Raw genomic sequence first — 25,263 nt, 5'->3', positions numbered from 1 at the left:
AAGTTGCAGGAAGTCTTTCTTTGACAAACTTACTAAATTCTCACAGGGAAACAATGCCCGAATATTCCTGCTTCCAACAGAGATGGCTTTCTTTGGAGAGATATATGTGTTTCTTCAAATGTGCTGAATAGGCCTACTTGGAACAAAGTGTGCCTATCTCTACATTGAAAATCCTCAGTTGCCCGAAGTACTCCTTTCAAGTACTAACTCAGATCTCACAGAGAAACCATGTGCTACATGCTGCAGCTTCTAATCCCGATGGTTTCCTTTTAGAAATACATGTGTTTCTTCAATTCACATGAAGGTGTGTATTGGGAACAAAGTGAGTCAACCCAACCTTGGAAAACGTAAATTGCAGGAAGTATTCCCTTGCAAAACCTATTCAATTCGAAGTTGGAAACAATATGGGGGATGCTCCTTCTTCCACAGAGATGTTTTCTTTGAGAGACACACGTGTTTCTTCAAGTTAGCTGGACAGGCCTATTTGCTTACTGACTGTAACATATAAGATTTCTTTGGAGAGATACATGTGTTTCTTCAATGCAGCTGAAAAATGCCAATGTGGAAATAAGGGAGCCTCTCTCCACCATGAAGCACCCTGTTGCAGGAAGTATTCCATTTACAAACAAACACAATCTCCCAGGGAGACAATGTGCTATTACTCATGCTTCCAGCAGAGATGGTTTTTTTGGAGAAATATATGTGTTTCTTCAAATCTGCTGAACAGGCCTATTAGGAACAAAGAGAGCCTATGTCTACATTGAAAAAGCTAAATTGCCTGAAGTACTCCTTTCAAATATTAACTCAGCTGTCTCAGGGAAACAATGAGCTGCACGGTACAGCTTCTAACATAGATGGTTTCCTTTTAGAGGTACGTGTGTTTCTTCAACTCACCTGCCTGTGTCTATCTGGAAAAAAGTGAGCCTATCCCAACCTTGAAAACCCTAAGCTGTAGGAAGTATTCCTATGCAAAGCCTTCTCAATTCTTACTGGGATACAATGTGGTGGATTCTCCTGCTTCTCACACAGATGTTTTCTGTCAAAAGACACATGTGTTTGTTCAAATTAGCCGGGGAGGCCTATTTGGAACAAACAACCCTTTGTTCCCCTTGCAAATTCTGAATGGTGGGAAGAAATTCTTTTAAAATACTCATTTTTAACAGGGAAGCAATGTGCTAGATGTTGAAGATTGTAACATAGATAGTTTTCTTTGCAGAGACACTGATGTTTTTACAACTTAGCTCACAGGCCTACGTGGAAGATAGAGAGCCTATCTCCCTTTGAAAAACGTAAGTTGCCCAAAGTATTCCTTTTAAAATGAAACTCAATTCTCTGAGGGAAAGAATGTGCTATATGCTCCTGATTCTGACTCAAGTGGTTTCTTTTGAGATACATGAGTTCCTTTAACTCTGCTGAAAGGGCCTATTTGGAACAAACAGCCTATCTCCACCTTGAATTTCAAAGATGCAGGAAGTACTGCTTTCAAAAACTTACTGGTTTTTACACGGGTAAACAATGAAGTACATGGCGAAGTTTGTAATCTAGTTGGTTTTCGTTTAGTGCTCCATGTGTTTCTTGAACTCATCTGAATAGGCCCATTTGGAACAAAGAGAGCCTACGTTCACTTTGAAAAATGTAATTTATAGGAAGTACTCCTATCAATAATTAACTCTCTTCTCAGAGGTATACTAGGTCCTAGATTCTATAGCTTGTATCACAGATAGTTTACTGTCAAGAGATAAATGTGTTTCTTCAACTTGCCTGAATAGGCCTATTTCAAAAAAAAGAGCTGATTTTCCCTTTGAAAAACCTAAGTCACAGGAAGTATTCCTTCAAAAACCAGCTCAATTCTCGCAGTGAAACAAGCTCCTAGATGCTGCAGTTTTGAACATAGATGGTTTTCTTTGGACAGATACATGTCTTTGTTCACCTCAGCTGAATAGACCTATTTGTTACAAAGAGAGCCTCTCTCCACCTTGAAAAACCTAAGTTGCCAAAGTGTTCATTTTCTATGTACTGAATACTCAGAGGGAAACAATGTGCTACATGTTGCAGCTTCTAGCATTGATGGTTTTCTGGAGATATAAATCTGTTTCTTCACATCAGCTGAATGGTCTTATTTGAAAAAAGGTAAACTTATCTCAACCTTGAAACATACGTTGCTGGAAAGTAGGACGTTCAGGAACATACTCCACTGTCACAGGGAAATAATGTGCTAGAAGCTCCTGCTTCTACTACAGATGATTTCCTTTCTAGAGATACATGTGTTTCTTCCAATTAGCTGAAAAGACCTAATTGAAAAAAGCGAGATTTCTCCACCTTCAAAATTCTCACTGGCAGAGAGTATTTCTTAGGAAAATTAACTACTCTCCATCAGAGAAACAACAGCAAGATACTGAAGCTTGTCACACAGACAGTTTTCTTTTCTTTGGAGAGATTTCTTTGCTCTTTCAACTCAGGTTCGTAGGCCTAGTTGGAACACAGAAAGCCAATCTCCACATTGAAAAACCTACGTTCCCATATGTATTCCTTTGAAAAAGGAAATCCATTTTCATCAGAAAACAATGTACGAGATGCTGAGCTTCTACAATACATGGTTCTCTTGGAGAGATAAATATGTTGCTTCAACTCAGCTGAATTTGCCTCTTTGGAACAATGTGATCTCATGTGAACCTTGGAAAACGTCCGTCGCGGGAAGTAGTCCTTGCAAAACCGTACTCAATTTTCTCAGGAGACAATGGGCTAGATGCTCCTATTTCTGAAACAGACGGTTTTCTTTCAAGTTATGCATGTGTTTCTTTAAATTAGCTGGCTAGGCCTATTTTGAACAAAGAGATTTTATCTCCATATTGAGAAACTGAAGTTGCTCTAGGTATTTCATTGACAAACTACACTCAATCTGACAAGGAAACAATGTGTTAGATATTCCTTCTGGTAACATAGATGGTTTTCTTCGGAGAGAAACACGTGTTTGTTCAAATCAGCTGAAAAGGCCTCCATGATACAAAGGGAGCCTATCTCCATCCTGAAAAACCTAAGTTGCAAGAAGTATTCCTTTTAAATCTACTGACTACTCACATGGAAACAATATGCTAGATGCTGCAGCTTGTAGTTAGACGGTTTTCTTTGGAGAGACACATGTGTTTCTTCACCTCAGCTGAATTGACCTGTTTTGAACCAAGAGAGTCTACCTCCACCTTGAAAATCCTAACTTGCAGGAAGTATTTCTTTGAAAAAACTGGCAAAAGTCTCCCAGGGTGACAATGTTCTTATTCTCCAGGGTCAAACAGAGATGGTTTTCTTTCAGGAGATACATGTGTTCCTTTAAGTCATATAGAAAGGCCTATTTTGTAACAAAGAGCCCATATCCACATTGAATGACCTATGTTGCAGGAGGAATTCCTTTCCAAATCTATCTCGGTTCTCACAGGGAAGCAATGTGCTAGATGTTGCTGCTTGTAACATATAATGTTTCTTGGGAGAGATCCCTTTGTCTTCAACTCAGCTGAACAGGCCAACGTAGAAAAAAGGGAGCCTATCTCCACCGTGAGAAACCATGCTGCAGGAAGTATTCCAATCAAAAACAAACTTATCTCACGGGGAAACAATGTGCTACCATTCCTGCTTCCAACAGAGATGGTGTTCTTTCGAGAGGTATGTGTGTTTCTTGAAATCTGCGGAATAGGCCTATTGGAAACAAAGTGAGCCTATGTCTACATTGAAAGACCTAAACTGCCTGAAGTACTCCTTTCAAATAGTAACTCAGCTCTCTCACAGAATCAATGTGCTACATGCTGCAGCGTCTAATCTAGATGGTTTCCTTTTAGAGATACATGTGTTTCTTCAATTCACCTGATTGTGTGTATTGGGAACAAAGTGAGCCAACCCACCCTTGGAAAACGTAAGTTGCAGGAAGTCTTTCTTTGACAAACTTACTAAATTCTCACAGGGAAACAATGCCCGAATATTCCTGCTTCCAACAGAGATGGCTTTCTTTGGAGAGATATATGTGTTTCTTCAAATGTGCTGAATAGGCCTACTTGGAACAAAGTGTGCCTATCTCTACATTGAAAATCCTCAGTTGCCCGAAGTACTCCTTTCAAGTACTAACTCAGATCTCACAGAGAAACCATGTGCTACATGCTGCAGCTTCTAATCCCGATGGTTTCCTTTTAGAAATACATGTGTTTCTTCAATTCACATGAAGGTGTGTATTGGGAACAAAGTGAGTCAACCCAACCTTGGAAAACGTAAATTGCAGGAAGTATTCCCTTGCAAAACCTATTCAATTCGAAGTTGGAAACAATATGGGGGATGCTCCTTCTTCCACAGAGATGTTTTCTTTGAGAGACACACGTGTTTCTTCAAGTTAGCTGGACAGGCCTATTTGCTTACTGACTGTAACATATAAGATTTCTTTGGAGAGATACATGTGTTTCTTCAATGCAGCTGAAAAATGCCAATGTGGAAATAAGGGAGCCTCTCTCCACCATGAAGCACCCTGTTGCAGGAAGTATTCCATTTACAAACAAACACAATCTCCCAGGGAGACAATGTGCTATTACTCATGCTTCCAGCAGAGATGGTTTTTTTGGAGAAATATATGTGTTTCTTCAAATCTGCTGAACAGGCCTATTAGGAACAAAGAGAGCCTATGTCTACATTGAAAAAGCTAAATTGCCTGAAGTACTCCTTTCAAATATTAACTCAGCTGTCTCAGGGAAACAATGAGCTGCACGGTACAGCTTCTAACATAGATGGTTTCCTTTTAGAGGTACGTGTGTTTCTTCAACTCACCTGCCTGTGTCTATCTGGAAAAAAGTGAGCCTATCCCAACCTTGAAAACCCTAAGCTGTAGGAAGTATTCCTATGCAAAGCCTTCTCAATTCTTACTGGGATACAATGTGGTGGATTCTCCTGCTTCTCACACAGATGTTTTCTGTCAAAAGACACATGTGTTTGTTCAAATTAGCCGGGGAGGCCTATTTGGAACAAACAACCCTTTGTTCCCCTTGCAAATTCTGAATGGTGGGAAGAAATTCTTTTAAAATACTCATTTTTAACAGGGAAGCAATGTGCTAGATGTTGAAGATTGTAACATAGATAGTTTTCTTTGCAGAGACACTGATGTTTTTACAACTTAGCTCACAGGCCTACGTGGAAGATAGAGAGCCTATCTCCCTTTGAAAAACGTAAGTTGCCCAAAGTATTCCTTTTAAAATGAAACTCAATTCTCTGAGGGAAAGAATGTGCTATATGCTCCTGATTCTGACTCAAGTGGTTTCTTTTGAGATACATGAGTTCCTTTAACTCTGCTGAAAGGGCCTATTTGGAACAAACAGCCTATCTCCACCTTGAATTTCAAAGATGCAGGAAGTACTGCTTTCAAAAACTTACTGGTTTTTACACGGGTAAACAATGAAGTACATGGCGAAGTTTGTAATCTAGTTGGTTTTCGTTTAGTGCTCCATGTGTTTCTTGAACTCATCTGAATAGGCCCATTTGGAACAAAGAGAGCCTACGTTCACTTTGAAAAATGTAATTTATAGGAAGTACTCCTATCAATAATTAACTCTCTTCTCAGAGGTATACTAGGTCCTAGATTCTATAGCTTGTATCACAGATAGTTTACTGTCAAGAGATAAATGTGTTTCTTCAACTTGCCTGAATAGGCCTATTTCAAAAAAAAGAGCTGATTTTCCCTTTGAAAAACCTAAGTCACAGGAAGTATTCCTTCAAAAACCAGCTCAATTCTCGCAGTGAAACAAGCTCCTAGATGCTGCAGTTTTGAACATAGATGGTTTTCTTTGGACAGATACATGTCTTTGTTCACCTCAGCTGAATAGACCTATTTGTTACAAAGAGAGCCTCTCTCCACCTTGAAAAACCTAAGTTGCCAAAGTGTTCATTTTCTATGTACTGAATACTCAGAGGGAAACAATGTGCTACATGTTGCAGCTTCTAGCATTGATGGTTTTCTGGAGATATAAATCTGTTTCTTCACATCAGCTGAATGGTCTTATTTGAAAAAAGGTAAACTTATCTCAACCTTGAAACATACGTTGCTGGAAAGTAGGACGTTCAGGAACATACTCCACTGTCACAGGGAAATAATGTGCTAGAAGCTCCTGCTTCTACTACAGATGATTTCCTTTCTAGAGATACATGTGTTTCTTCCAATTAGCTGAAAAGACCTAATTGAAAAAAGCGAGATTTCTCCACCTTCAAAATTCTCACTGGCAGAGAGTATTTCTTAGGAAAATTAACTACTCTCCATCAGAGAAACAACAGCAAGATACTGAAGCTTGTCACACAGACAGTTTTCTTTTCTTTGGAGAGATTTCTTTGCTCTTTCAACTCAGGTTCGTAGGCCTAGTTGGAACACAGAAAGCCAATCTCCACATTGAAAAACCTACGTTCCCATATGTATTCCTTTGAAAAAGGAAATCCATTTTCATCAGAAAACAATGTACGAGATGCTGAGCTTCTACAATACATGGTTCTCTTGGAGAGATAAATGTGTTGCTTCAACTCAGCTGAATTTGCCTCTTTGGAACAATGTGATGTCATGTGAACCTTGGAAAACGTCCGTCGCGGGAAGTAGTCCTTGCAAAACCGTACTCAATTTTCTCAGGAGACAATGGGCTAGATGCTCCTATTTCTGAAACAGACGGTTTTCTTTCAAGTTATGCATGTGTTTCTTTAAATTAGCTGGCTAGGCCTATTTTGAACAAAGAGATCTTATCTCCATATTGAGAAACTGAAGTTGCTCTAGGTATTTCATTGACAAACTACACTCAATCTGACAAGGAAACAATGTGTTAGATATTCCTTCTGGTAACATAGATGGTTTTCTTCGGAGAGAAACACGTGTTTGTTCAAATCAGCTGAAAAGGCCTCCATGATACAAAGGGAGCCTATCTCCATCCTGAAAAACCTAAGTTGCAAGAAGTATTCCTTTTAAATCTACTGACTACTCACATGGAAACAATATGCTAGATGCTGCAGCTTGTAGTTAGACGGTTTTCTTTGGAGAGACACATGTGTTTCTTCACCTCAGCTGAATTGACCTGTTTTGAACCAAGAGAGTCTACCTCCACCTTGAAAATCCTAACTTGCAGGAAGTATTTCTTTGAAAAAACTGGCAAAAGTCTCCCAGGGTGACAATGTTCTTATTCTCCAGGGTCAAACAGAGATGGTTTTCTTTCAGGAGATACATGTGTTCCTTTAAGTCATATAGAAAGGCCTATTTTGTAACAAAGAGCCCATATCCACATTGAATGACCTATGTTGCAGGAGGAATTCCTTTCCAAATCTATCTCGGTTCTCACAGGGAAGCAATGTGCTAGATGTTGCTGCTTGTAACATATAATGTTTCTTGGGAGAGATCCCTTTGTCTTCAACTCAGCTGAACAGGCCAACGTAGAAAAAAGGGAGCCTATCTCCACCGTGAGAAACCATGCTGCAGGAAGTATTCCAATCAAAAACAAACTTATCTCACGGGGAAACAATGTGCTACCATTCCTGCTTCCAACAGAGATGGTGTTCTTTCGAGAGGTATGTGTGTTTCTTGAAATCTGCGGAATAGGCCTATTGGAAACAAAGTGAGCCTATGTCTACATTGAAAGACCTAAACTGCCTGAAGTACTCCTTTCAAATAGTAACTCAGCTCTCTCACAGAATCAATGTGCTACATGCTGCAGCGTCTAATCTAGATGGTTTCCTTTTAGAGATACATGTGTTTCTTCAATTCACCTGATTGTGTGTATTGGGAACAAAGTGAGCCAACCCACCCTTGGAAAACGTAAGTTGCAGGAAGTCTTTCTTTGACAAACTTACTAAATTCTCACAGGGAAACAATGCCCGAATATTCCTGCTTCCAACAGAGATGGCTTTCTTTGGAGAGATATATGTGTTTCTTCAAATGTGCTGAATAGGCCTACTTGGAACAAAGTGTGCCTATCTCTACATTGAAAATCCTCAGTTGCCCGAAGTACTCCTTTCAAGTACTAACTCAGATCTCACAGAGAAACCATGTGCTACATGCTGCAGCTTCTAATCCCGATGGTTTCCTTTTAGAAATACATGTGTTTCTTCAATTCACATGAAGGTGTGTATTGGGAACAAAGTGAGTCAACCCAACCTTGGAAAACGTAAATTGCAGGAAGTATTCCCTTGCAAAACCTATTCAATTCGAAGTTGGAAACAATATGGGGGATGCTCCTTCTTCCACAGAGATGTTTTCTTTGAGAGACACACGTGTTTCTTCAAGTTAGCTGGACAGGCCTATTTGCTTACTGACTGTAACATATAAGATTTCTTTGGAGAGATACATGTGTTTCTTCAATGCAGCTGAAAAATGCCAATGTGGAAATAAGGGAGCCTCTCTCCACCATGAAGCACCCTGTTGCAGGAAGTATTCCATTTACAAACAAACACAATCTCCCAGGGAGACAATGTGCTATTACTCATGCTTCCAGCAGAGATGGTTTTTTTGGAGAAATATATGTGTTTCTTCAAATCTGCTGAACAGGCCTATTAGGAACAAAGAGAGCCTATGTCTACATTGAAAAAGCTAAATTGCCTGAAGTACTCCTTTCAAATATTAACTCAGCTGTCACAGGGAAACAATGAGCTGCACGGTACAGCTTCTAACATAGATGGTTTCCTTTTAGAGGTACGTGTGTTTCTTCAACTCACCTGCCTGTGTCTATCTGGAAAAAAGTGAGCCTATCCCAACCTTGAAAACCCTAAGCTGTAGGAAGTATTCCTATGCAAAGCCTTCTCAATTCTTACTGGGATACAATGTGTTGGATTCTCCTGCTTCTCACACAGATGTTTTCTGTCAAAAGACACATGTGTTTGTTCAAATTAGCCGGGGAGGCCTATTTGGAACAAACAACCCTTTGTTCCCCTTGCAAATTCTGAATGGTGGGAAGAAATTCTTTTAAAATACTCATTTTTAACAGGGAAGCAATGTGCTAGATGTTGAAGATTGTAACATAGATAGTTTTCTTTGCAGAGACACTGATGTTTTTACAACTTAGCTCACAGGCCTACGTGGAAGATAGAGAGCCTATCTCCCTTTGAAAAACGTAAGTTGCCCAAAGTATTCCTTTTAAAATGAAACTCAATTCTCTGAGGGAAAGAATGTGCTATATGCTCCTGATTCTGACTCAAGTGGTTTCTTTTGAGATACATGAGTTCCTTTAACTCTGCTGAAAGGGCCTATTTGGAACAAACAGCCTATCTCCACCTTGAATTTCAAAGATGCAGGAAGTACTGCTTTCAAAAACTTACTGGTTTTTACACGGGTAAACAATGAAGTACATGGCGAAGTTTGTAATCTAGTTGGTTTTCGTTTAGTGCTCCATGTGTTTCTTGAACTCATCTGAATAGGCCCATTTGGAACAAAGAGAGCCTACGTTCACTTTGAAAAATGTAATTTATAGGAAGTACTCCTATCAATAATTAACTCTCTTCTCAGAGGTATACTAGGTCCTAGATTCTATAGCTTGTATCACAGATAGTTTACTGTCAAGAGATAAATGTGTTTCTTCAACTTGCCTGAATAGGCCTATTTCAAAAAAAAGAGCTGATTTTCCCTTTGAAAAACCTAAGTCACAGGAAGTATTCCTTCAAAAACCAGCTCAATTCTCGCAGTGAAACAAGCTCCTAGATGCTGCAGTTTTGAACATAGATGGTTTTCTTTGGACAGATACATGTCTTTGTTCACCTCAGCTGAATAGACCTATTTGTTACAAAGAGAGCCTCTCTCCACCTTGAAAAACCTAAGTTGCCAAAGTGTTCATTTTCTATGTACTGAATACTCAGAGGGAAACAATGTGCTACATGTTGCAGCTTCTAGCATTGATGGTTTTCTGGAGATATAAATCTGTTTCTTCACATCAGCTGAATGGTCTTATTTGAAAAAAGGTAAACTTATCTCAACCTTGAAACATACGTTGCTGGAAAGTAGGACGTTCAGGAACATACTCCACTGTCACAGGGAAATAATGTGCTAGAAGCTCCTGCTTCTACTACAGATGATTTCCTTTCTAGAGATACATGTGTTTCTTCCAATTAGCTGAAAAGACCTAATTGAAAAAAGCGAGATTTCTCCACCTTCAAAATTCTCACTGGCAGAGAGTATTTCTTAGGAAAATTAACTACTCTCCATCAGAGAAACAACAGCAAGATACTGAAGCTTGTCACACAGACAGTTTTCTTTTCTTTGGAGAGATTTCTTTGCTCTTTCAACTCAGGTTCGTAGGCCTAGTTGGAACACAGAAAGCCAATCTCCACATTGAAAAACCTACGTTCCCATATGTATTCCTTTGAAAAACGAAATCCATTTTCATCAGAAAACAATGTACGAGATGCTGAGCTTCTACAATACATGGTTCTCTTGGAGAGATAAATGTGTTGCTTCAACTCAGCTGAATTTGCCTCTTTGGAACAATGTGATCTCATGTGAACCTTGGAAAACGTCCGTCGCGGGAAGTAGTCCTTGCAAAACCGTACTCAATTTTCTCAGGAGACAATGGGCTAGATGCTCCTATTTCTGAAACAGACGGTTTTCTTTCAAGTTATGCATGTGTTTCTTTAAATTAGCTGGCTAGGCCTATTTTGAACAAAGAGATCTTATCTCCATATTGAGAAACTGAAGTTGCTCTAGGTATTTCATTGACAAACTACACTCAATCTGACAAGGAAACAATGTGTTAGATATTCCTTCTGGTAACATAGATGGTTTTCTTCGGAGAGAAACACGTGTTTGTTCAAATCAGCTGAAAAGGCCTCCATGATACAAAGGGAGCCTATCTCCATCCTGAAAAACCTAAGTTGCAAGAAGTATTCCTTTTAAATCTACTGACTACTCACATGGAAACAATATGCTAGATGCTGCAGCTTGTAGTTAGACGGTTTTCTTTGGAGAGACACATGTGTTTCTTCACCTCAGCTGAATTGACCTGTTTTGAACCAAGAGAGTCTACCTCCACCTTGAAAATCCTAACTTGCAGGAAGTATTTCTTTGAAAAAACTGGCAAAAGTCTCCCAGGGTGACAATGTTCTTATTCTCCAGGGTCAAACAGAGATGGTTTTCTTTCAGGAGATACATGTGTTCCTTTAAGTCATATAGAAAGGCCTATTTTGTAACAAAGAGCCCATATCCACATTGAATGACCTATGTTGCAGGAGGAATTCCTTTCCAAATCTATCTCGGTTCTCACAGGGAAGCAATGTGCTAGATGTTGCTGCTTGTAACATATAATGTTTCTTGGGAGAGATCCCTTTGTCTTCAACTCAGCTGAACAGGCCAACGTAGAAAAAAGGGAGCCTATCTCCACCGTGAGAAACCATGCTGCAGGAAGTATTCCAATCAAAAACAAACTTATCTCACGGGGAAACAATGTGCTACCATTCCTGCTTCCAACAGAGATGGTGTTCTTTCGAGAGGTATGTGTGTTTCTTGAAATCTGCGGAATAGGCCTATTGGAAACAAAGTGAGCCTATGTCTACATTGAAAGACCTAAACTGCCTGAAGTACTCCTTTCAAATAGTAACTCAGCTCTCTCACAGAATCAATGTGCTACATGCTGCAGCGTCTAATCTAGATGGTTTCCTTTTAGAGATACATGTGTTTCTTCAATTCACCTGATTGTGTGTATTGGGAACAAAGTGAGCCAACCCACCCTTGGAAAACGTAAGTTGCAGGAAGTCTTTCTTTGACAAACTTACTAAATTCTCACAGGGAAACAATGCCCGAATATTCCTGCTTCCAACAGAGATGGCTTTCTTTGGAGAGATATATGTGTTTCTTCAAATGTGCTGAATAGGCCTACTTGGAACAAAGTGTGCCTATCTCTACATTGAAAATCCTCAGTTGCCCGAAGTACTCCTTTCAAGTACTAACTCAGATCTCACAGAGAAACCATGTGCTACATGCTGCAGCTTCTAATCCCGATGGTTTCCTTTTAGAAATACATGTGTTTCTTCAATTCACATGAAGGTGTGTATTGGGAACAAAGTGAGTCAACCCAACCTTGGAAAACGTAAATTGCAGGAAGTATTCCCTTGCAAAACCTATTCAATTCGAAGTTGGAAACAATATGGGGGATGCTCCTTCTTCCACAGAGATGTTTTCTTTGAGAGACACACGTGTTTCTTCAAGTTAGCTGGACAGGCCTATTTGCTTACTGACTGTAACATATAAGATTTCTTTGGAGAGATACATGTGTTTCTTCAATGCAGCTGAAAAATGCCAATGTGGAAATAAGGGAGCCTCTCTCCACCATGAAGCACCCTGTTGCAGGAAGTATTCCATTTACAAACAAACACAATCTCCCAGGGAGACAATGTGCTATTACTCATGCTTCCAGCAGAGATGGTTTTTTTGGAGAAATATATGTGTTTCTTCAAATCTGCTGAACAGGCCTATTAGGAACAAAGAGAGCCTATGTCTACATTGAAAAAGCTAAATTGCCTGAAGTACTCCTTTCAAATATTAACTCAGCTGTCACAGGGAAACAATGAGCTGCACGGTACAGCTTCTAACATAGATGGTTTCCTTTTAGAGGTACGTGTGTTTCTTCAACTCACCTGCCTGTGTCTATCTGGAAAAAAGTGAGCCTATCCCAACCTTGAAAACCCTAAGCTGTAGGAAGTATTCCTATGCAAAGCCTTCTCAATTCTTACTGGGATACAATGTGGTGGATTCTCCTGCTTCTCACACAGATGTTTTCTGTCAAAAGACACATGTGTTTGTTCAAATTAGCCGGGGAGGCCTATTTGGAACAAACAACCCTTTGTTCCCCTTGCAAATTCTGAATGGTGGGAAGAAATTCTTTTAAAATACTCATTTTTAACAGGGAAGCAATGTGCTAGATGTTGAAGATTGTAACATAGATAGTTTTCTTTGCAGAGACACTGATGTTTTTACAACTTAGCTCACAGGCCTACGTGGAAGATAGAGAGCCTATCTCCCTTTGAAAAACGTAAGTTGCCCAAAGTATTCCTTTTAAAATGAAACTCAATTCTCTGAGGGAAAGAATGTGCTATATGCTCCTGATTCTGACTCAAGTGGTTTCTTTTGAGATACATGAGTTCCTTTAACTCTGCTGAAAGGGCCTATTTGGAACAAACAGCCTATCTCCACCTTGAATTTCAAAGATGCAGGAAGTACTGCTTTCAAAAACTTACTGGTTTTTACACGGGTAAACAATGAAGTACATGGCGAAGTTTGTAATCTAGTTGGTTTTCGTTTAGTGCTCCATGTGTTTCTTGAACTCATCTGAATAGGCCCATTTGGAACAAAGAGAGCCTACGTTCACTTTGAAAAATGTAATTTATAGGAAGTACTCCTATCAATAATTAACTCTCTTCTCAGAGGTATACTAGGTCCTAGATTCTATAGCTTGTATCACAGATAGTTTACAGTCAAGAGATAAATGTGTTTCTTCAACTTGCCTGAATAGGCCTATTTCAAAAAAAAGAGCTGATTTTCCCTTTGAAAAACCTAAGTCACAGGAAGTATTCCTTCAAAAACCAGCTCAATTCTCGCAGTGAAACAAGCTCCTAGATGCTGCAGTTTTGAACATAGATGGTTTTCTTTGGACAGATACATGTCTTTGTTCACCTCAGCTGAATAGACCTATTTGTTACAAAGAGAGCCTCTCTCCACCTTGAAAAACCTAAGTTGCCAAAGTGTTCATTTTCTATGTACTGAATACTCAGAGGGAAACAATGTGCTACATGTTGCAGCTTCTAGCATTGATGGTTTTCTGGAGATATAAATCTGTTTCTTCACATCAGCTGAATGGTCTTATTTGAAAAAAGGTAAACTTATCTCAACCTTGAAACATACGTTGCTGGAAAGTAGGACGTTCAGGAACATACTCCACTGTCACAGGGAAATAATGTGCTAGAAGCTCCTGCTTCTACTACAGATGATTTCCTTTCTAGAGATACATGTGTTTCTTCCAATTAGCTGAAAAGACCTAATTGAAAAAAGCGAGATTTCTCCACCTTCAAAATTCTCACTGGCAGAGAGTATTTCTTAGGAAAATTAACTACTCTCCATCAGAGAAACAACAGCAAGATACTGAAGCTTGTCACACAGACAGTTTTCTTTTCTTTGGAGAGATTTCTTTGCTCTTTCAACTCAGTTTCGTAGGCCTAGTTGGAACACAGAAAGCCAATCTCCACATTGAAAAACCTACGTTCCCATATGTATTCCTTTGAAAAACGAAATCCATTTTCATCAGAAAACAATGTACGAGATGCTGAGCTTCTACAATACATGGTTCTCTTGGAGAGATAAATGTGTTGCTTCAACTCAGCTGAATTTGCCTCTTTGGAACAATGTGATGTCATGTGAACCTTGGAAAACGTCCGTCGCGGGAAGTAGTCCTTGCAAAACCGTACTCAATTTTCTCAGGAGACAATGGGCTAGATGCTCCTATTTCTGAAACAGACGGTTTTCTTTCAAGTTATGCATGTGTTTCTTTAAATTAGCTGGCTAGGCCTATTTTGAACAAAGAGATCTTATCTCCATATTGAGAAACTGAAGTTGCTCTAGGTATTTCATTGACAAACTACACTCAATCTGACAAGGAAACAATGTGTTAGATATTCCTTCTGGTAACATAGATGGTTTTCTTCGGAGAGAAACACGTGTTTGTTCAAATCAGCTGAAAAGGCCTCCATGATACAAAGGGAGCCTATCTCCATCCTGAAAAACCTAAGTTGCAAGAAGTATTCCTTTTAAATCTACTGACTACTCACATGGAAACAATATGCTAGATGCTGCAGCTTGTAGTTAGACGGTTTTCTTTGGAGAGACACATGTGTTTCTTCACCTCAGCTGAATTGACCTGTTTTGAACCAAGAGAGTCTACCTCCACCTTGAAAATCCTAACTTGCAGGAAGTATTTCTTTGAAAAAACTGGCAAAAGTCTCCCAGGGTGACAATGTTCTTATTCTCCAGGGTCAAACAGAGATGGTTTTCTTTCAGGAGATACATGTGTTCCTTTAAGTCATATAGAAAGGCCTATTTTGTAACAAAGAGCCCATATCCACATTGAATGACCTATGTTGCAGGAGGAATTCCTTTCCAAATCTATCTCGATTCTCACAGGGAAGCAATGTGCTAGATGTTGCTGCTTGTAACATATAATGTTTCTTGGGAGAGATCCCTTTGTCTTCAACTCAGCTGAACAGGCCAACGTAGAAAAAAGGGAGCCTATCTCCACCGTGAGAAACCATGCTGCAGGAAGTATTCCAATCAAAAACAAACTTATCTCACGGGGAAACAATGTGCTACCATTCCTGCTTCCAACAGAGATGGTGTTCTTTCGAGAGGTATGTGTGTTTCTTGAAATCTGCGGAATAGGCCTATTGGAAACAAAGTGAGCCTATGTCTACATTGAAAGACCTAAACTGCCTGAAGTACTCCTTTCAAATAGTAACTCAGCTCTCTCACAGAATCAATGTGCTACATGCTGCAGCGTCTAATCTAGATGGTTTCCTTTTAGAGATACATGTGTTTCTTCAATTCACCTGATTGTGTGTATTGGGAACAAAGTGAGCCAACCCACCCTTGGAAAACGTAAGTTGCAGGAAGTCTTTCTTTGACAAACTTACTAAATTCTCACAGGGAAACAATGCCCGAATATTCCTGCTTCCAACAGAGATGGCTTTCTTTGGAGAGATATATGTGTTTCTTCAAATGTGCTGAATAGGCCTACTTGGAACAAAGTGTGCCTATCTCTACATTGAAAATCCTCAGTTGCCCGAAGTACTCCTTTCAAGTACTAACTCAGATCTCACAGAGAAACCATGTGCTACATGCTGCAGCTTCTAATCCCGATGGTTTCCTTTTAGAAATACATGTGTTTCTTCAATTCACATGAAGGTGTGTATTGGGAACAAAGTGAGTCAACCCAACCTTGGAAAACGTAAATTGCAGGAAGTATTCCCTTGCAAAACCTATTCAATTCGAAGTTGGAAACAATATGGGGGATGCTCCTTCTTCCACAGAGATGTTTTCTTTGAGAGACACACGTGTTTCTTCAAGTTAGCTGGACAGGCCTATTTGCTTACTGACTGTAACATATAAGATTTCTTTGGAGAGATACATGTGTTTCTTCAATGCAGCTGAAAAATGCCAATGTGGAAATAAGGGAGCCTCTCTCCACCATGAAGCACCCTGTTGCAGGAAGTATTCCATTTACAAACAAACACAATCTCCCAGGGAGACAATGTGCTATTACTCATGCTTCCAGCAGAGATGGTTTTTTTGGAGAAATATATGTGTTTCTTCAAATCTGCTGAACAGGCCTATTAGGAACAAAGAGAGCCTATGTCTACATTGAAAAAGCTAAATTGCCTGAAGTACTCCTTTCAAATATTAACTCAGCTGTCACAGGGAAACAATGAGCTGCACGGTACAGCTTCTAACATAGATGGTTTCCTTTTAGAGGTACGTGTGTTTCTTCAACTCACCTGCCTGTGTCTATCTGGAAAAAAGTGAGCCTATCCCAACCTTGAAAACCCTAAGCTGTAGGAAGTATTCCTATGCAAAGCCTTCTCAATTCTTACTGGGATACAATGTGGTGGATTCTCCTGCTTCTCACACAGATGTTTTCTGTCAAAAGACACATGTGTTTGTTCAAATTAGCCGGGGAGGCCTATTTGGAACAAACAACCCTTTGTTCCCCTTGCAAATTCTGAATGGTGGGAAGAAATTCTTTTAAAATACTCATTTTTAACAGGGAAGCAATGTGCTAGATGTTGAAGATTGTAACATAGATAGTTTTCTTTGCAGAGACACTGATGTTTTTACAACTTAGCTCACAGGCCTACGTGGAAGATAGAGAGCCTATCTCCCTTTGAAAAACGTAAGTTGCCCAAAGTATTCCTTTTAAAATGAAACTCAATTCTCTGAGGGAAAGAATGTGCTATATGCTCCTGATTCTGACTCAAGTGGTTTCTTTTGAGATACATGAGTTCCTTTAACTCTGCTGAAAGGGCCTATTTGGAAGAAACAGCCTATCTCCACCTTGAATTTCAAAGATGCAGGAAGTACTGCTTTCAAAAACTTACTGGTTTTTACACGCTTAAACAATGAAGTACATGGCGAAGTTTGTAATCTAGTTGGTTTTCGTTTAGTGCTCCATGTGTTTCTTGAACTCATCTGAATAGGCCCATTTGGAACAAAGAGAGCCTACGTTCACTTTGAAAAATGTAATTTGTAGGAAGTACTCCTATCAATAATTAACTCTCTTCTCAGAGGTATACTAGGTCCTAGATTCTATAGCTTGTATCACAGATAGTTTACTGTCAAGAGATAAATGTGTTTCTTCAACTTGCCTGAATAGGCCTATTTCAAAAAAAAAGAGCTGATTTTCCCTTTGAAAAACCTAAGTCACAGGAAGTATTCCTTCAAAAACCAGCTCAATTCTCGCAGTGAAACAAGCTCCTAGATGCTGCAGTTTTGAACATAGATGGTTTTCTTTGGACAGATACATGTCTTTGTTCACCTCAGCTGAATAGACCTATTTGTTACAAAGAGAGCCTCTCTCCACCTTGAAAAACCTAAGTTGCCAAAGTGTTCATTTTCTATGTACTGAATACTCAGAGGGAAACAATGTGCTACATGTTGCAGCTTCTAGCATTGATGGTTTTCTGGAGATATAAATCTGTTTCTTCACATCAGCTGAATGGTCTTATTTGAAAAAAGGTAAACTTATCTCAACCTTGAAACATACGTTGCTGGAAAGTAGGACGTTCAGGAACATACTCCACTGTCACAGGGAAATAATGTGCTAGAAGCTCCTGCTTCTACTACAGATGATTTCCTTTCTAGAGATACATGTGTTTCTTCCAATTAGCTGAAAAGACCTAATTGAAAAAAGCGAGATTTCTCCACCTTCAAAATTCTCACTGGCAGAGAGTATTTCTTAGGAAAATTAACTACTCTCCATCAGAGAAACAACAGCAAGATACTGAAGCTTGTCACATAGACGGTTGTCTTTTCTTTGGAGAGATTTCTTTGTTCTTTCAACTCAGGTTCGTAGGCCTAGTTGGAACACAGAAAGCCAATCTCCACATTGAAAAACCTACGTTCCCATATGTATTCCTTTGAAAAACGAAATCCATTTTCATCAGAAAACAATGTACGAGATGCTGAGCTTCTACAATACATGGTTCTCTTGGAGAGATAAATGTGTTGCTTCAACTCAGCTGAATTTGCCTCTTTGGAACAATGTGATGTCATGTGAACCTTGGAAAACGTCCGTCGCGGGAAGTAGTCCTTGCAAAACCGTACTCAATTTTCTCAGGAGACAATGGGCTAGATGCTCCTATTTCTGAAACAGACGGTTTTCTTTCAAGTTATGCATGTGTTTCTTTAAATTAGCTGGCTAGGCCTATTTTGAACAAAGAGATCTTATCTCCATATTGAGAAACTGAAGTTGCTCTAGGTATTTCATTGACAAACTACACTCAATCTGACAAGGAAACAATGTGTTAGATATTCCTTCTGGTAACATAGATGGTTTTCTTCGGAGAGAAACACGTGTTTGTTCAAATCAGCTGAAAAGGCCTCCATGATACAAAGGGAGCCTATCTCCATCCTGAAAAACCGAAGTTGCAAGAAGTATTCCTTTTAAATCTACTGACTACTCACATGGAAACAATATGCTAGATGCTGCAGCTTGTAGTTAGACGGTTTTCTTTGGAGAGACACATGTGTTTCTTCACCTCAGCTGAATTGACCTGTTTGGAACCAAGAGAGTCTACCTCCACCTTGAAAATCCTAACTTGCAGGAAGTATTTCTTTGAAAAAACTGGCAAAAGTCTCCCAGGGTGACAATGTTCTTATTCTCCAGGGTCAAACAGAGATGGTTTTCTTTCAGGAGATACATGTGTTCCTTTAAGTCATATAGAAAGGCCTATTTTGTAACAAAGAGCCCATATCCACATTGAATGACCTATGTTGCAGGAGGAATTCCTTTCCAAATCTATCTCGGTTCTCACAGGGAAGCAATGTGCTAGATGTTGCTGCTTGTAACATATAATGTTTCTTGGGAGAGATCCCTTTGTCTTCAACTCAGCTGAACAGGCCAACGTAGAAAAAAGGGAGCCTATCTCCACCGTGAGAAACCATGCTGCAGGAAGTATTCCAATCAAAAACAAACTTATCTCACGGGGAAACAATGTGCTACCATTCCTGCTTCCAACAGAGATGGTGTTCTTTCGAGAGGTATGTGTGTTTCTTGAAATCTGCGGAATAGGCCTATTGGAAACAAAGTGAGCCTATGTCTACATTGAAAGACCTAAACTGCCTGAAGTACTCCTTTCAAATAGTAACTCAGCTCTCTCACAGAATCAATGTGCTACATGCTGCAGCGTCTAATCTAGATGGTTTCCTTTTAGAGATACATGTGTTTCTTCAATTCACCTGATTGTGTGTATTGGGAACAAAGTGAGCCAACCCACCCTTGGAAAACGTAAGTTGCAGGAAGTCTTTCTTTGACAAACTTACTAAATTCTCACAGGGAAACAATGCCCGAATATTCCTGCTTCCAACAGAGATGGCTTTCTTTGGAGAGATATATGTGTTTCTTCAAATGTGCTGAATAGGCCTACTTGGAACAAAGTGTGCCTATCTCTACATTGAAAATCCTCAGTTGCCCGAAGTACTCCTTTCAAGTACTAACTCAGATCTCACAGAGAAACCATGTGCTACATGCTGCAGCTTCTAATCCCGATGGTTTCCTTTTAGAAATACATGTGTTTCTTCAATTCACATGAAGGTGTGTATTGGGAACAAAGTGAGTCAACCCAACCTTGGAAAACGTAAATTGCAGGAAGTATTCCCTTGCAAAACCTATTCAATTCGAAGTTGGAAACAATATGGGGGATGCTCCTTCTTCCACAGAGATGTTTTCTTTGAGAGACACACGTGTTTCTTCAAGTTAGCTGGACAGGCCTATTTGCTTACTGACTGTAACATATAAGATTTCTTTGGAGAGATACATGTGTTTCTTCAATGCAGCTGAAAAATGCCAATGTGGAAATAAGGGAGCCTCTCTCCACCATGAAGCACCCTGTTGCAGGAAGTATTCCATTTACAAACAAACACAATCTCCCAGGGAGACAATGTGCTATTACTCATGCTTCCAGCAGAGATGGTTTTTTTGGAGAAATATATGTGTTTCTTCAAATCTGCTGAACAGGCCTATTAGGAACAAAGAGAGCCTATGTCTACATTGAAAAAGCTAAATTGCCTGAAGTACTCCTTTCAAATATTAACTCAGCTGTCTCAGGGAAACAATGAGCTGCACGGTACAGCTTCTAACATAGATGGTTTCCTTTTAGAGGTACGTGTGTTTCTTCAACTCACCTGCCTGTGTCTATCTGGAAAAAAGTGAGCCTATCCCAACCTTGAAAACCCTAAGCTGTAGGAAGTATTCCTATGCAAAGCCTTCTCAATTCTTACTGGGATACAATGTGGTGGATTCTCCTGCTTCTCACACAGATGTTTTCTGTCAAAAGACACATGTGTTTGTTCAAATTAGCCGGGGAGGCCTATTTGGAACAAACAACCCTTTGTTCCCCTTGCAAATTCTGAATGGTGGGAAGAAATTCTTTTAAAATACTCATTTTTAACAGGGAAGCAATGTGCTAGATGTTGAAGATTGTAACATAGATAGTTTTCTTTGCAGAGACACTGATGTTTTTACAACTTAGCTCACAGGCCTACGTGGAAGATAGAGAGCCTATCTCCCTTTGAAAAACGTAAGTTGCCCAAAGTATTCCTTTTAAAATGAAACTCAATTCTCTGAGGGAAAGAATGTGCTATATGCTCCTGATTCTGACTCAAGTGGTTTCTTTTGAGATACATGAGTTCCTTTAACTCTGCTGAAAGGGCCTATTTGGAACAAACAGCCTATCTCCACCTTGAATTTCAAAGATGCAGGAAGTACTGCTTTCAAAAACTTACTGGTTTTTACACGGGTAAACAATGAAGTACATGGCGAAGTTTGTAATCTAGTTGGTTTTCGTTTAGTGCTCCATGTGTTTCTTGAACTCATCTGAATAGGCCCATTTGGAACAAAGAGAGCCTACGTTCACTTTGAAAAATGTAATTTATAGGAAGTACTCCTATCAATAATTAACTCTCTTCTCAGAGGTATACTAGGTCCTAGATTCTATAGCTTGTATCACAGATAGTTTACAGTCAAGAGATAAATGTGTTTCTTCAACTTGCCTGAATAGGCCTATTTCAAAAAAAAGAGCTGATTTTCCCTTTGAAAAACCTAAGTCACAGGAAGTATTCCTTCAAAAACCAGCTCAATTCTCGCAGTGAAACAAGCTCCTAGATGCTGCAGTTTTGAACATAGATGGTTTTCTTTGGACAGATACATGTCTTTGTTCACCTCAGCTGAATAGACCTATTTGTTACAAAGAGAGCCTCTCTCCACCTTGAAAAACCTAAGTTGCCAAAGTGTTCATTTTCTATGTACTGAATACTCAGAGGGAAACAATGTGCTACATGTTGCAGCTTCTAGCATTGATGGTTTTCTGGAGATATAAATCTGTTTCTTCACATCAGCTGAATGGTCTTATTTGAAAAAAGGTAAACTTATCTCAACCTTGAAACATACGTTGCTGGAAAGTAGGACGTTCAGGAACATACTCCACTGTCACAGGGAAATAATGTGCTAGAAGCTCCTGCTTCTACTACAGATGATTTCCTTTCTAGAGATACATGTGTTTCTTCCAATTAGCTGAAAAGACCTAATTGAAAAAAGCGAGATTTCTCCACCTTCAAAATTCTCACTGGCAGAGAGTATTTCTTAGGAAAATTAACTACTCTCCATCAGAGAAACAACAGCAAGATACTGAAGCTTGTCACACAGACAGTTTTCTTTTCTTTGGAGAGATTTCTTTGCTCTTTCAACTCAGGTTCGTAGGCCTAGTTGGAACACAGAAAGCCAATCTCCACATTGAAAAACCTACGTTCCCATATGTATTCCTTTGAAAAAGGAAATCCATTTTCATCAGAAAACAATGTACGAGATGCTGAGCTTCTACAATACATGGTTCTCTTGGAGAGATAAATGTGTTGCTTCAACTCAGCTGAATTTGCCTCTTTGGAACAATGTGATGTCATGTGAACCTTGGAAAACGTCCGTCGCGGGAAGTAGTCCTTGCAAAACCGTACTCAATTTTCTCAGGAGACAATGGGCTAGATGCTCCTATTTCTGAAACAGACGGTTTTCTTTCAAGTTATGCATGTGTTTCTTTAAATTAGCTGGCTAGGCCTATTTTGAACAAAGAGATTTTATCTCCATATTGAGAAACTGAAGTTGCTCTAGGTATTTCATTGACAAACTACACTCAATCTGACAAGGAAACAATGTGTTAGATATTCCTTCTGGTAACATAGATGGTTTTCTTCGGAGAGAAACACGTGTTTGTTCAAATCAGCTGAAAAGGCCTCCATGATACAAAGGGAGCCTATCTCCATCCTGAAAAACCTAAGTTGCAAGAAGTATTCCTTTTAAATCTACTGACTACTCACATGGAAACAATATGCTAGATGCTGCAGCTTGTAGTTAGACGGTTTTCTTTGGAGAGACACATGTGTTTCTTCACCTCAGCTGAATTGACCTGTTTGGAACCAAGAGAGTCTACCTCCACCTTGAAAATCCTAACTTGCAGGAAGTATTTCTTTGAAAAAACTGGCAAAAGTCTCCCAGGGTGACAATGTTCTTATTCTCCAGGGTCAAACAGAGATGGTTTTCTTTCAGGAGATACATGTGTTCCTTTAAGTCATATAGAAAGGCCTATTTTGTAACAAAGAGCCCATATCCACATTGAATGACCTATGTTGCAGGAGGAATTCCTTTCCAAATCTATCTCGGTTCTCACAGGGAAGCAATGTGCTAGATGTTGCTGCTTGTAACATATAATGTTTCTTGGGAGAGATCCCTTTGTCTTCAACTCAGCTGAACAGGCCAACGTAGAAAAAAGGGAGCCTATCTCCACCGTGAGAAACCATGCTGCAGGAAGTATTCCAATCAAAAACAAACTTATCTCACGGGGAAACAATGTGCTACCATTCCTGCTTCCAACAGAGATGGTGTTCTTTCGAGAGGTATGTGTGTTTCTTGAAATCTGCGGAATAGGCCTATTGGAAACAAAGTGAGCCTATGTCTACATTGAAAGACCTAAACTGCCTGAAGTACTCCTTTCAAATAGTAACTCAGCTCTCTCACAGAATCAATGTGCTACATGCTGCAGCGTCTAATCTAGATGGTTTCCTTTTAGAGATACATGTGTTTCTTCAATTCACCTGATTGTGTGTATTGGGAACAAAGTGAGCCAACCCACCCTTGGAAAACGTAAGTTGCAGGAAGTCTTTCTTTGACAAACTTACTAAATTCTCACAGGGAAACAATGCCCGAATATTCCTGCTTCCAACAGAGATGGCTTTCTTTGGAGAGATATATGTGTTTCTTCAAATGTGCTGAATAGGCCTACTTGGAACAAAGTGTGCCTATCTCTACATTGAAAATCCTCAGTTGCCCGAAGTACTCCTTTCAAGTACTAACTCAGATCTCACAGAGAAACCATGTGCTACATGCTGCAGCTTCTAATCCCGATGGTTTCCTTTTAGAAATACATGTGTTTCTTCAATTCACATGAAGGTGTGTATTGGGAACAAAGTGAGTCAACCCAACCTTGGAAAACGTAAATTGCAGGAAGTATTCCCTTGCAAAACCTATTCAATTCGAAGTTGGAAACAATATGGGGGATGCTCCTTCTTCCACAGAGATGTTTTCTTTGAGAGACACACGTGTTTCTTCAAGTTAGCTGGACAGGCCTATTTGCTTACTGACTGTAACATATAAGATTTCTTTGGAGAGATACATGTGTTTCTTCAATGCAGCTGAAAAATGCCAATGTGGAAATAAGGGAGCCTCTCTCCACCATGAAGCACCCTGTTGCAGGAAGTATTCCATTTACAAACAAACACAATCTCCCAGGGAGACAATGTGCTATTACTCATGCTTCCAGCAGAGATGGTTTTTTTGGAGAAATATATGTGTTTCTTCAAATCTGCTGAACAGGCCTATTAGGAACAAAGAGAGCCTATGTCTACATTGAAAAAGCTAAATTGCCTGAAGTACTCCTTTCAAATATTAACTCAGCTGTCACAGGGAAACAATGAGCTGCACGGTACAGCTTCTAACATAGATGGTTTCCTTTTAGAGGTACGTGTGTTTCTTCAACTCACCTGCCTGTGTCTATCTGGAAAAAAGTGAGCCTATCCCAACCTTGAAAACCCTAAGCTGTAGGAAGTATTCCTATGCAAAGCCTTCTCAATTCTTACTGGGATACAATGTGGTGGATTCTCCTGCTTCTCACACAGATGTTTTCTGTCAAAAGACACATGTGTTTGTTCAAATTAGCCGGGGAGGCCTATTTGGAACAAACAACCCTTTGTTCCCCTTGCAAATTCTGAATGGTGGGAAGAAATTCTTTTAAAATACTCATTTTTAACAGGGAAGCAATGTGCTAGATGTTGAAGATTGTAACATAGATAGTTTTCTTTGCAGAGACACTGATGTTTTTACAACTTAGCTCACAGGCCTACGTGGAAGATAGAGAGCCTATCTCCCTTTGAAAAACGTAAGTTGCCCAAAGTATTCCTTTTAAAATGAAACTCAATTCTCTGAGGGAAAGAATGTGCTATATGCTCCTGATTCTGACTCAAGTGGTTTCTTTTGAGATACATGAGTTCCTTTAACTCTGCTGAAAGGGCCTATTTGGAACAAACAGCCTATCTCCACCTTGAATTTCAAAGATGCAGGAAGTACTGCTTTCAAAAACTTACTGGTTTTTACACGGGTAAACAATGAAGTACATGGCGAAGTTTGTAATCTAGTTGGTTTTCGTTTAGTGCTCCATGTGTTTCTTGAACTCATCTGAATAGGCCCATTTGGAACAAAGAGAGCCTACGTTCACTTTGAAAAATGTAATTTATAGGAAGTACTCCTATCAATAATTAACTCTCTTCTCAGAGGTATACTAGGTCCTAGATTCTATAGCTTGTATCACAGATAGTTTACTGTCAAGAGATAAATGTGTTTCTTCAACTTGCCTGAATAGGCCTATTTCAAAAAAAAGAGCTGATTTTCCCTTTGAAAAACCTAAGTCACAGGAAGTATTCCTTCAAAAACCAGC

Source organism: Castor canadensis, chromosome 17 (assembly GCF_047511655.1).
Source record: "Castor canadensis chromosome 17, mCasCan1.hap1v2, whole genome shotgun sequence".
NCBI lineage: Eukaryota > Metazoa > Chordata > Mammalia > Rodentia > Castoridae > Castor > Castor canadensis.
Note: the sequence above shows the minus strand (reverse complement) of the source record.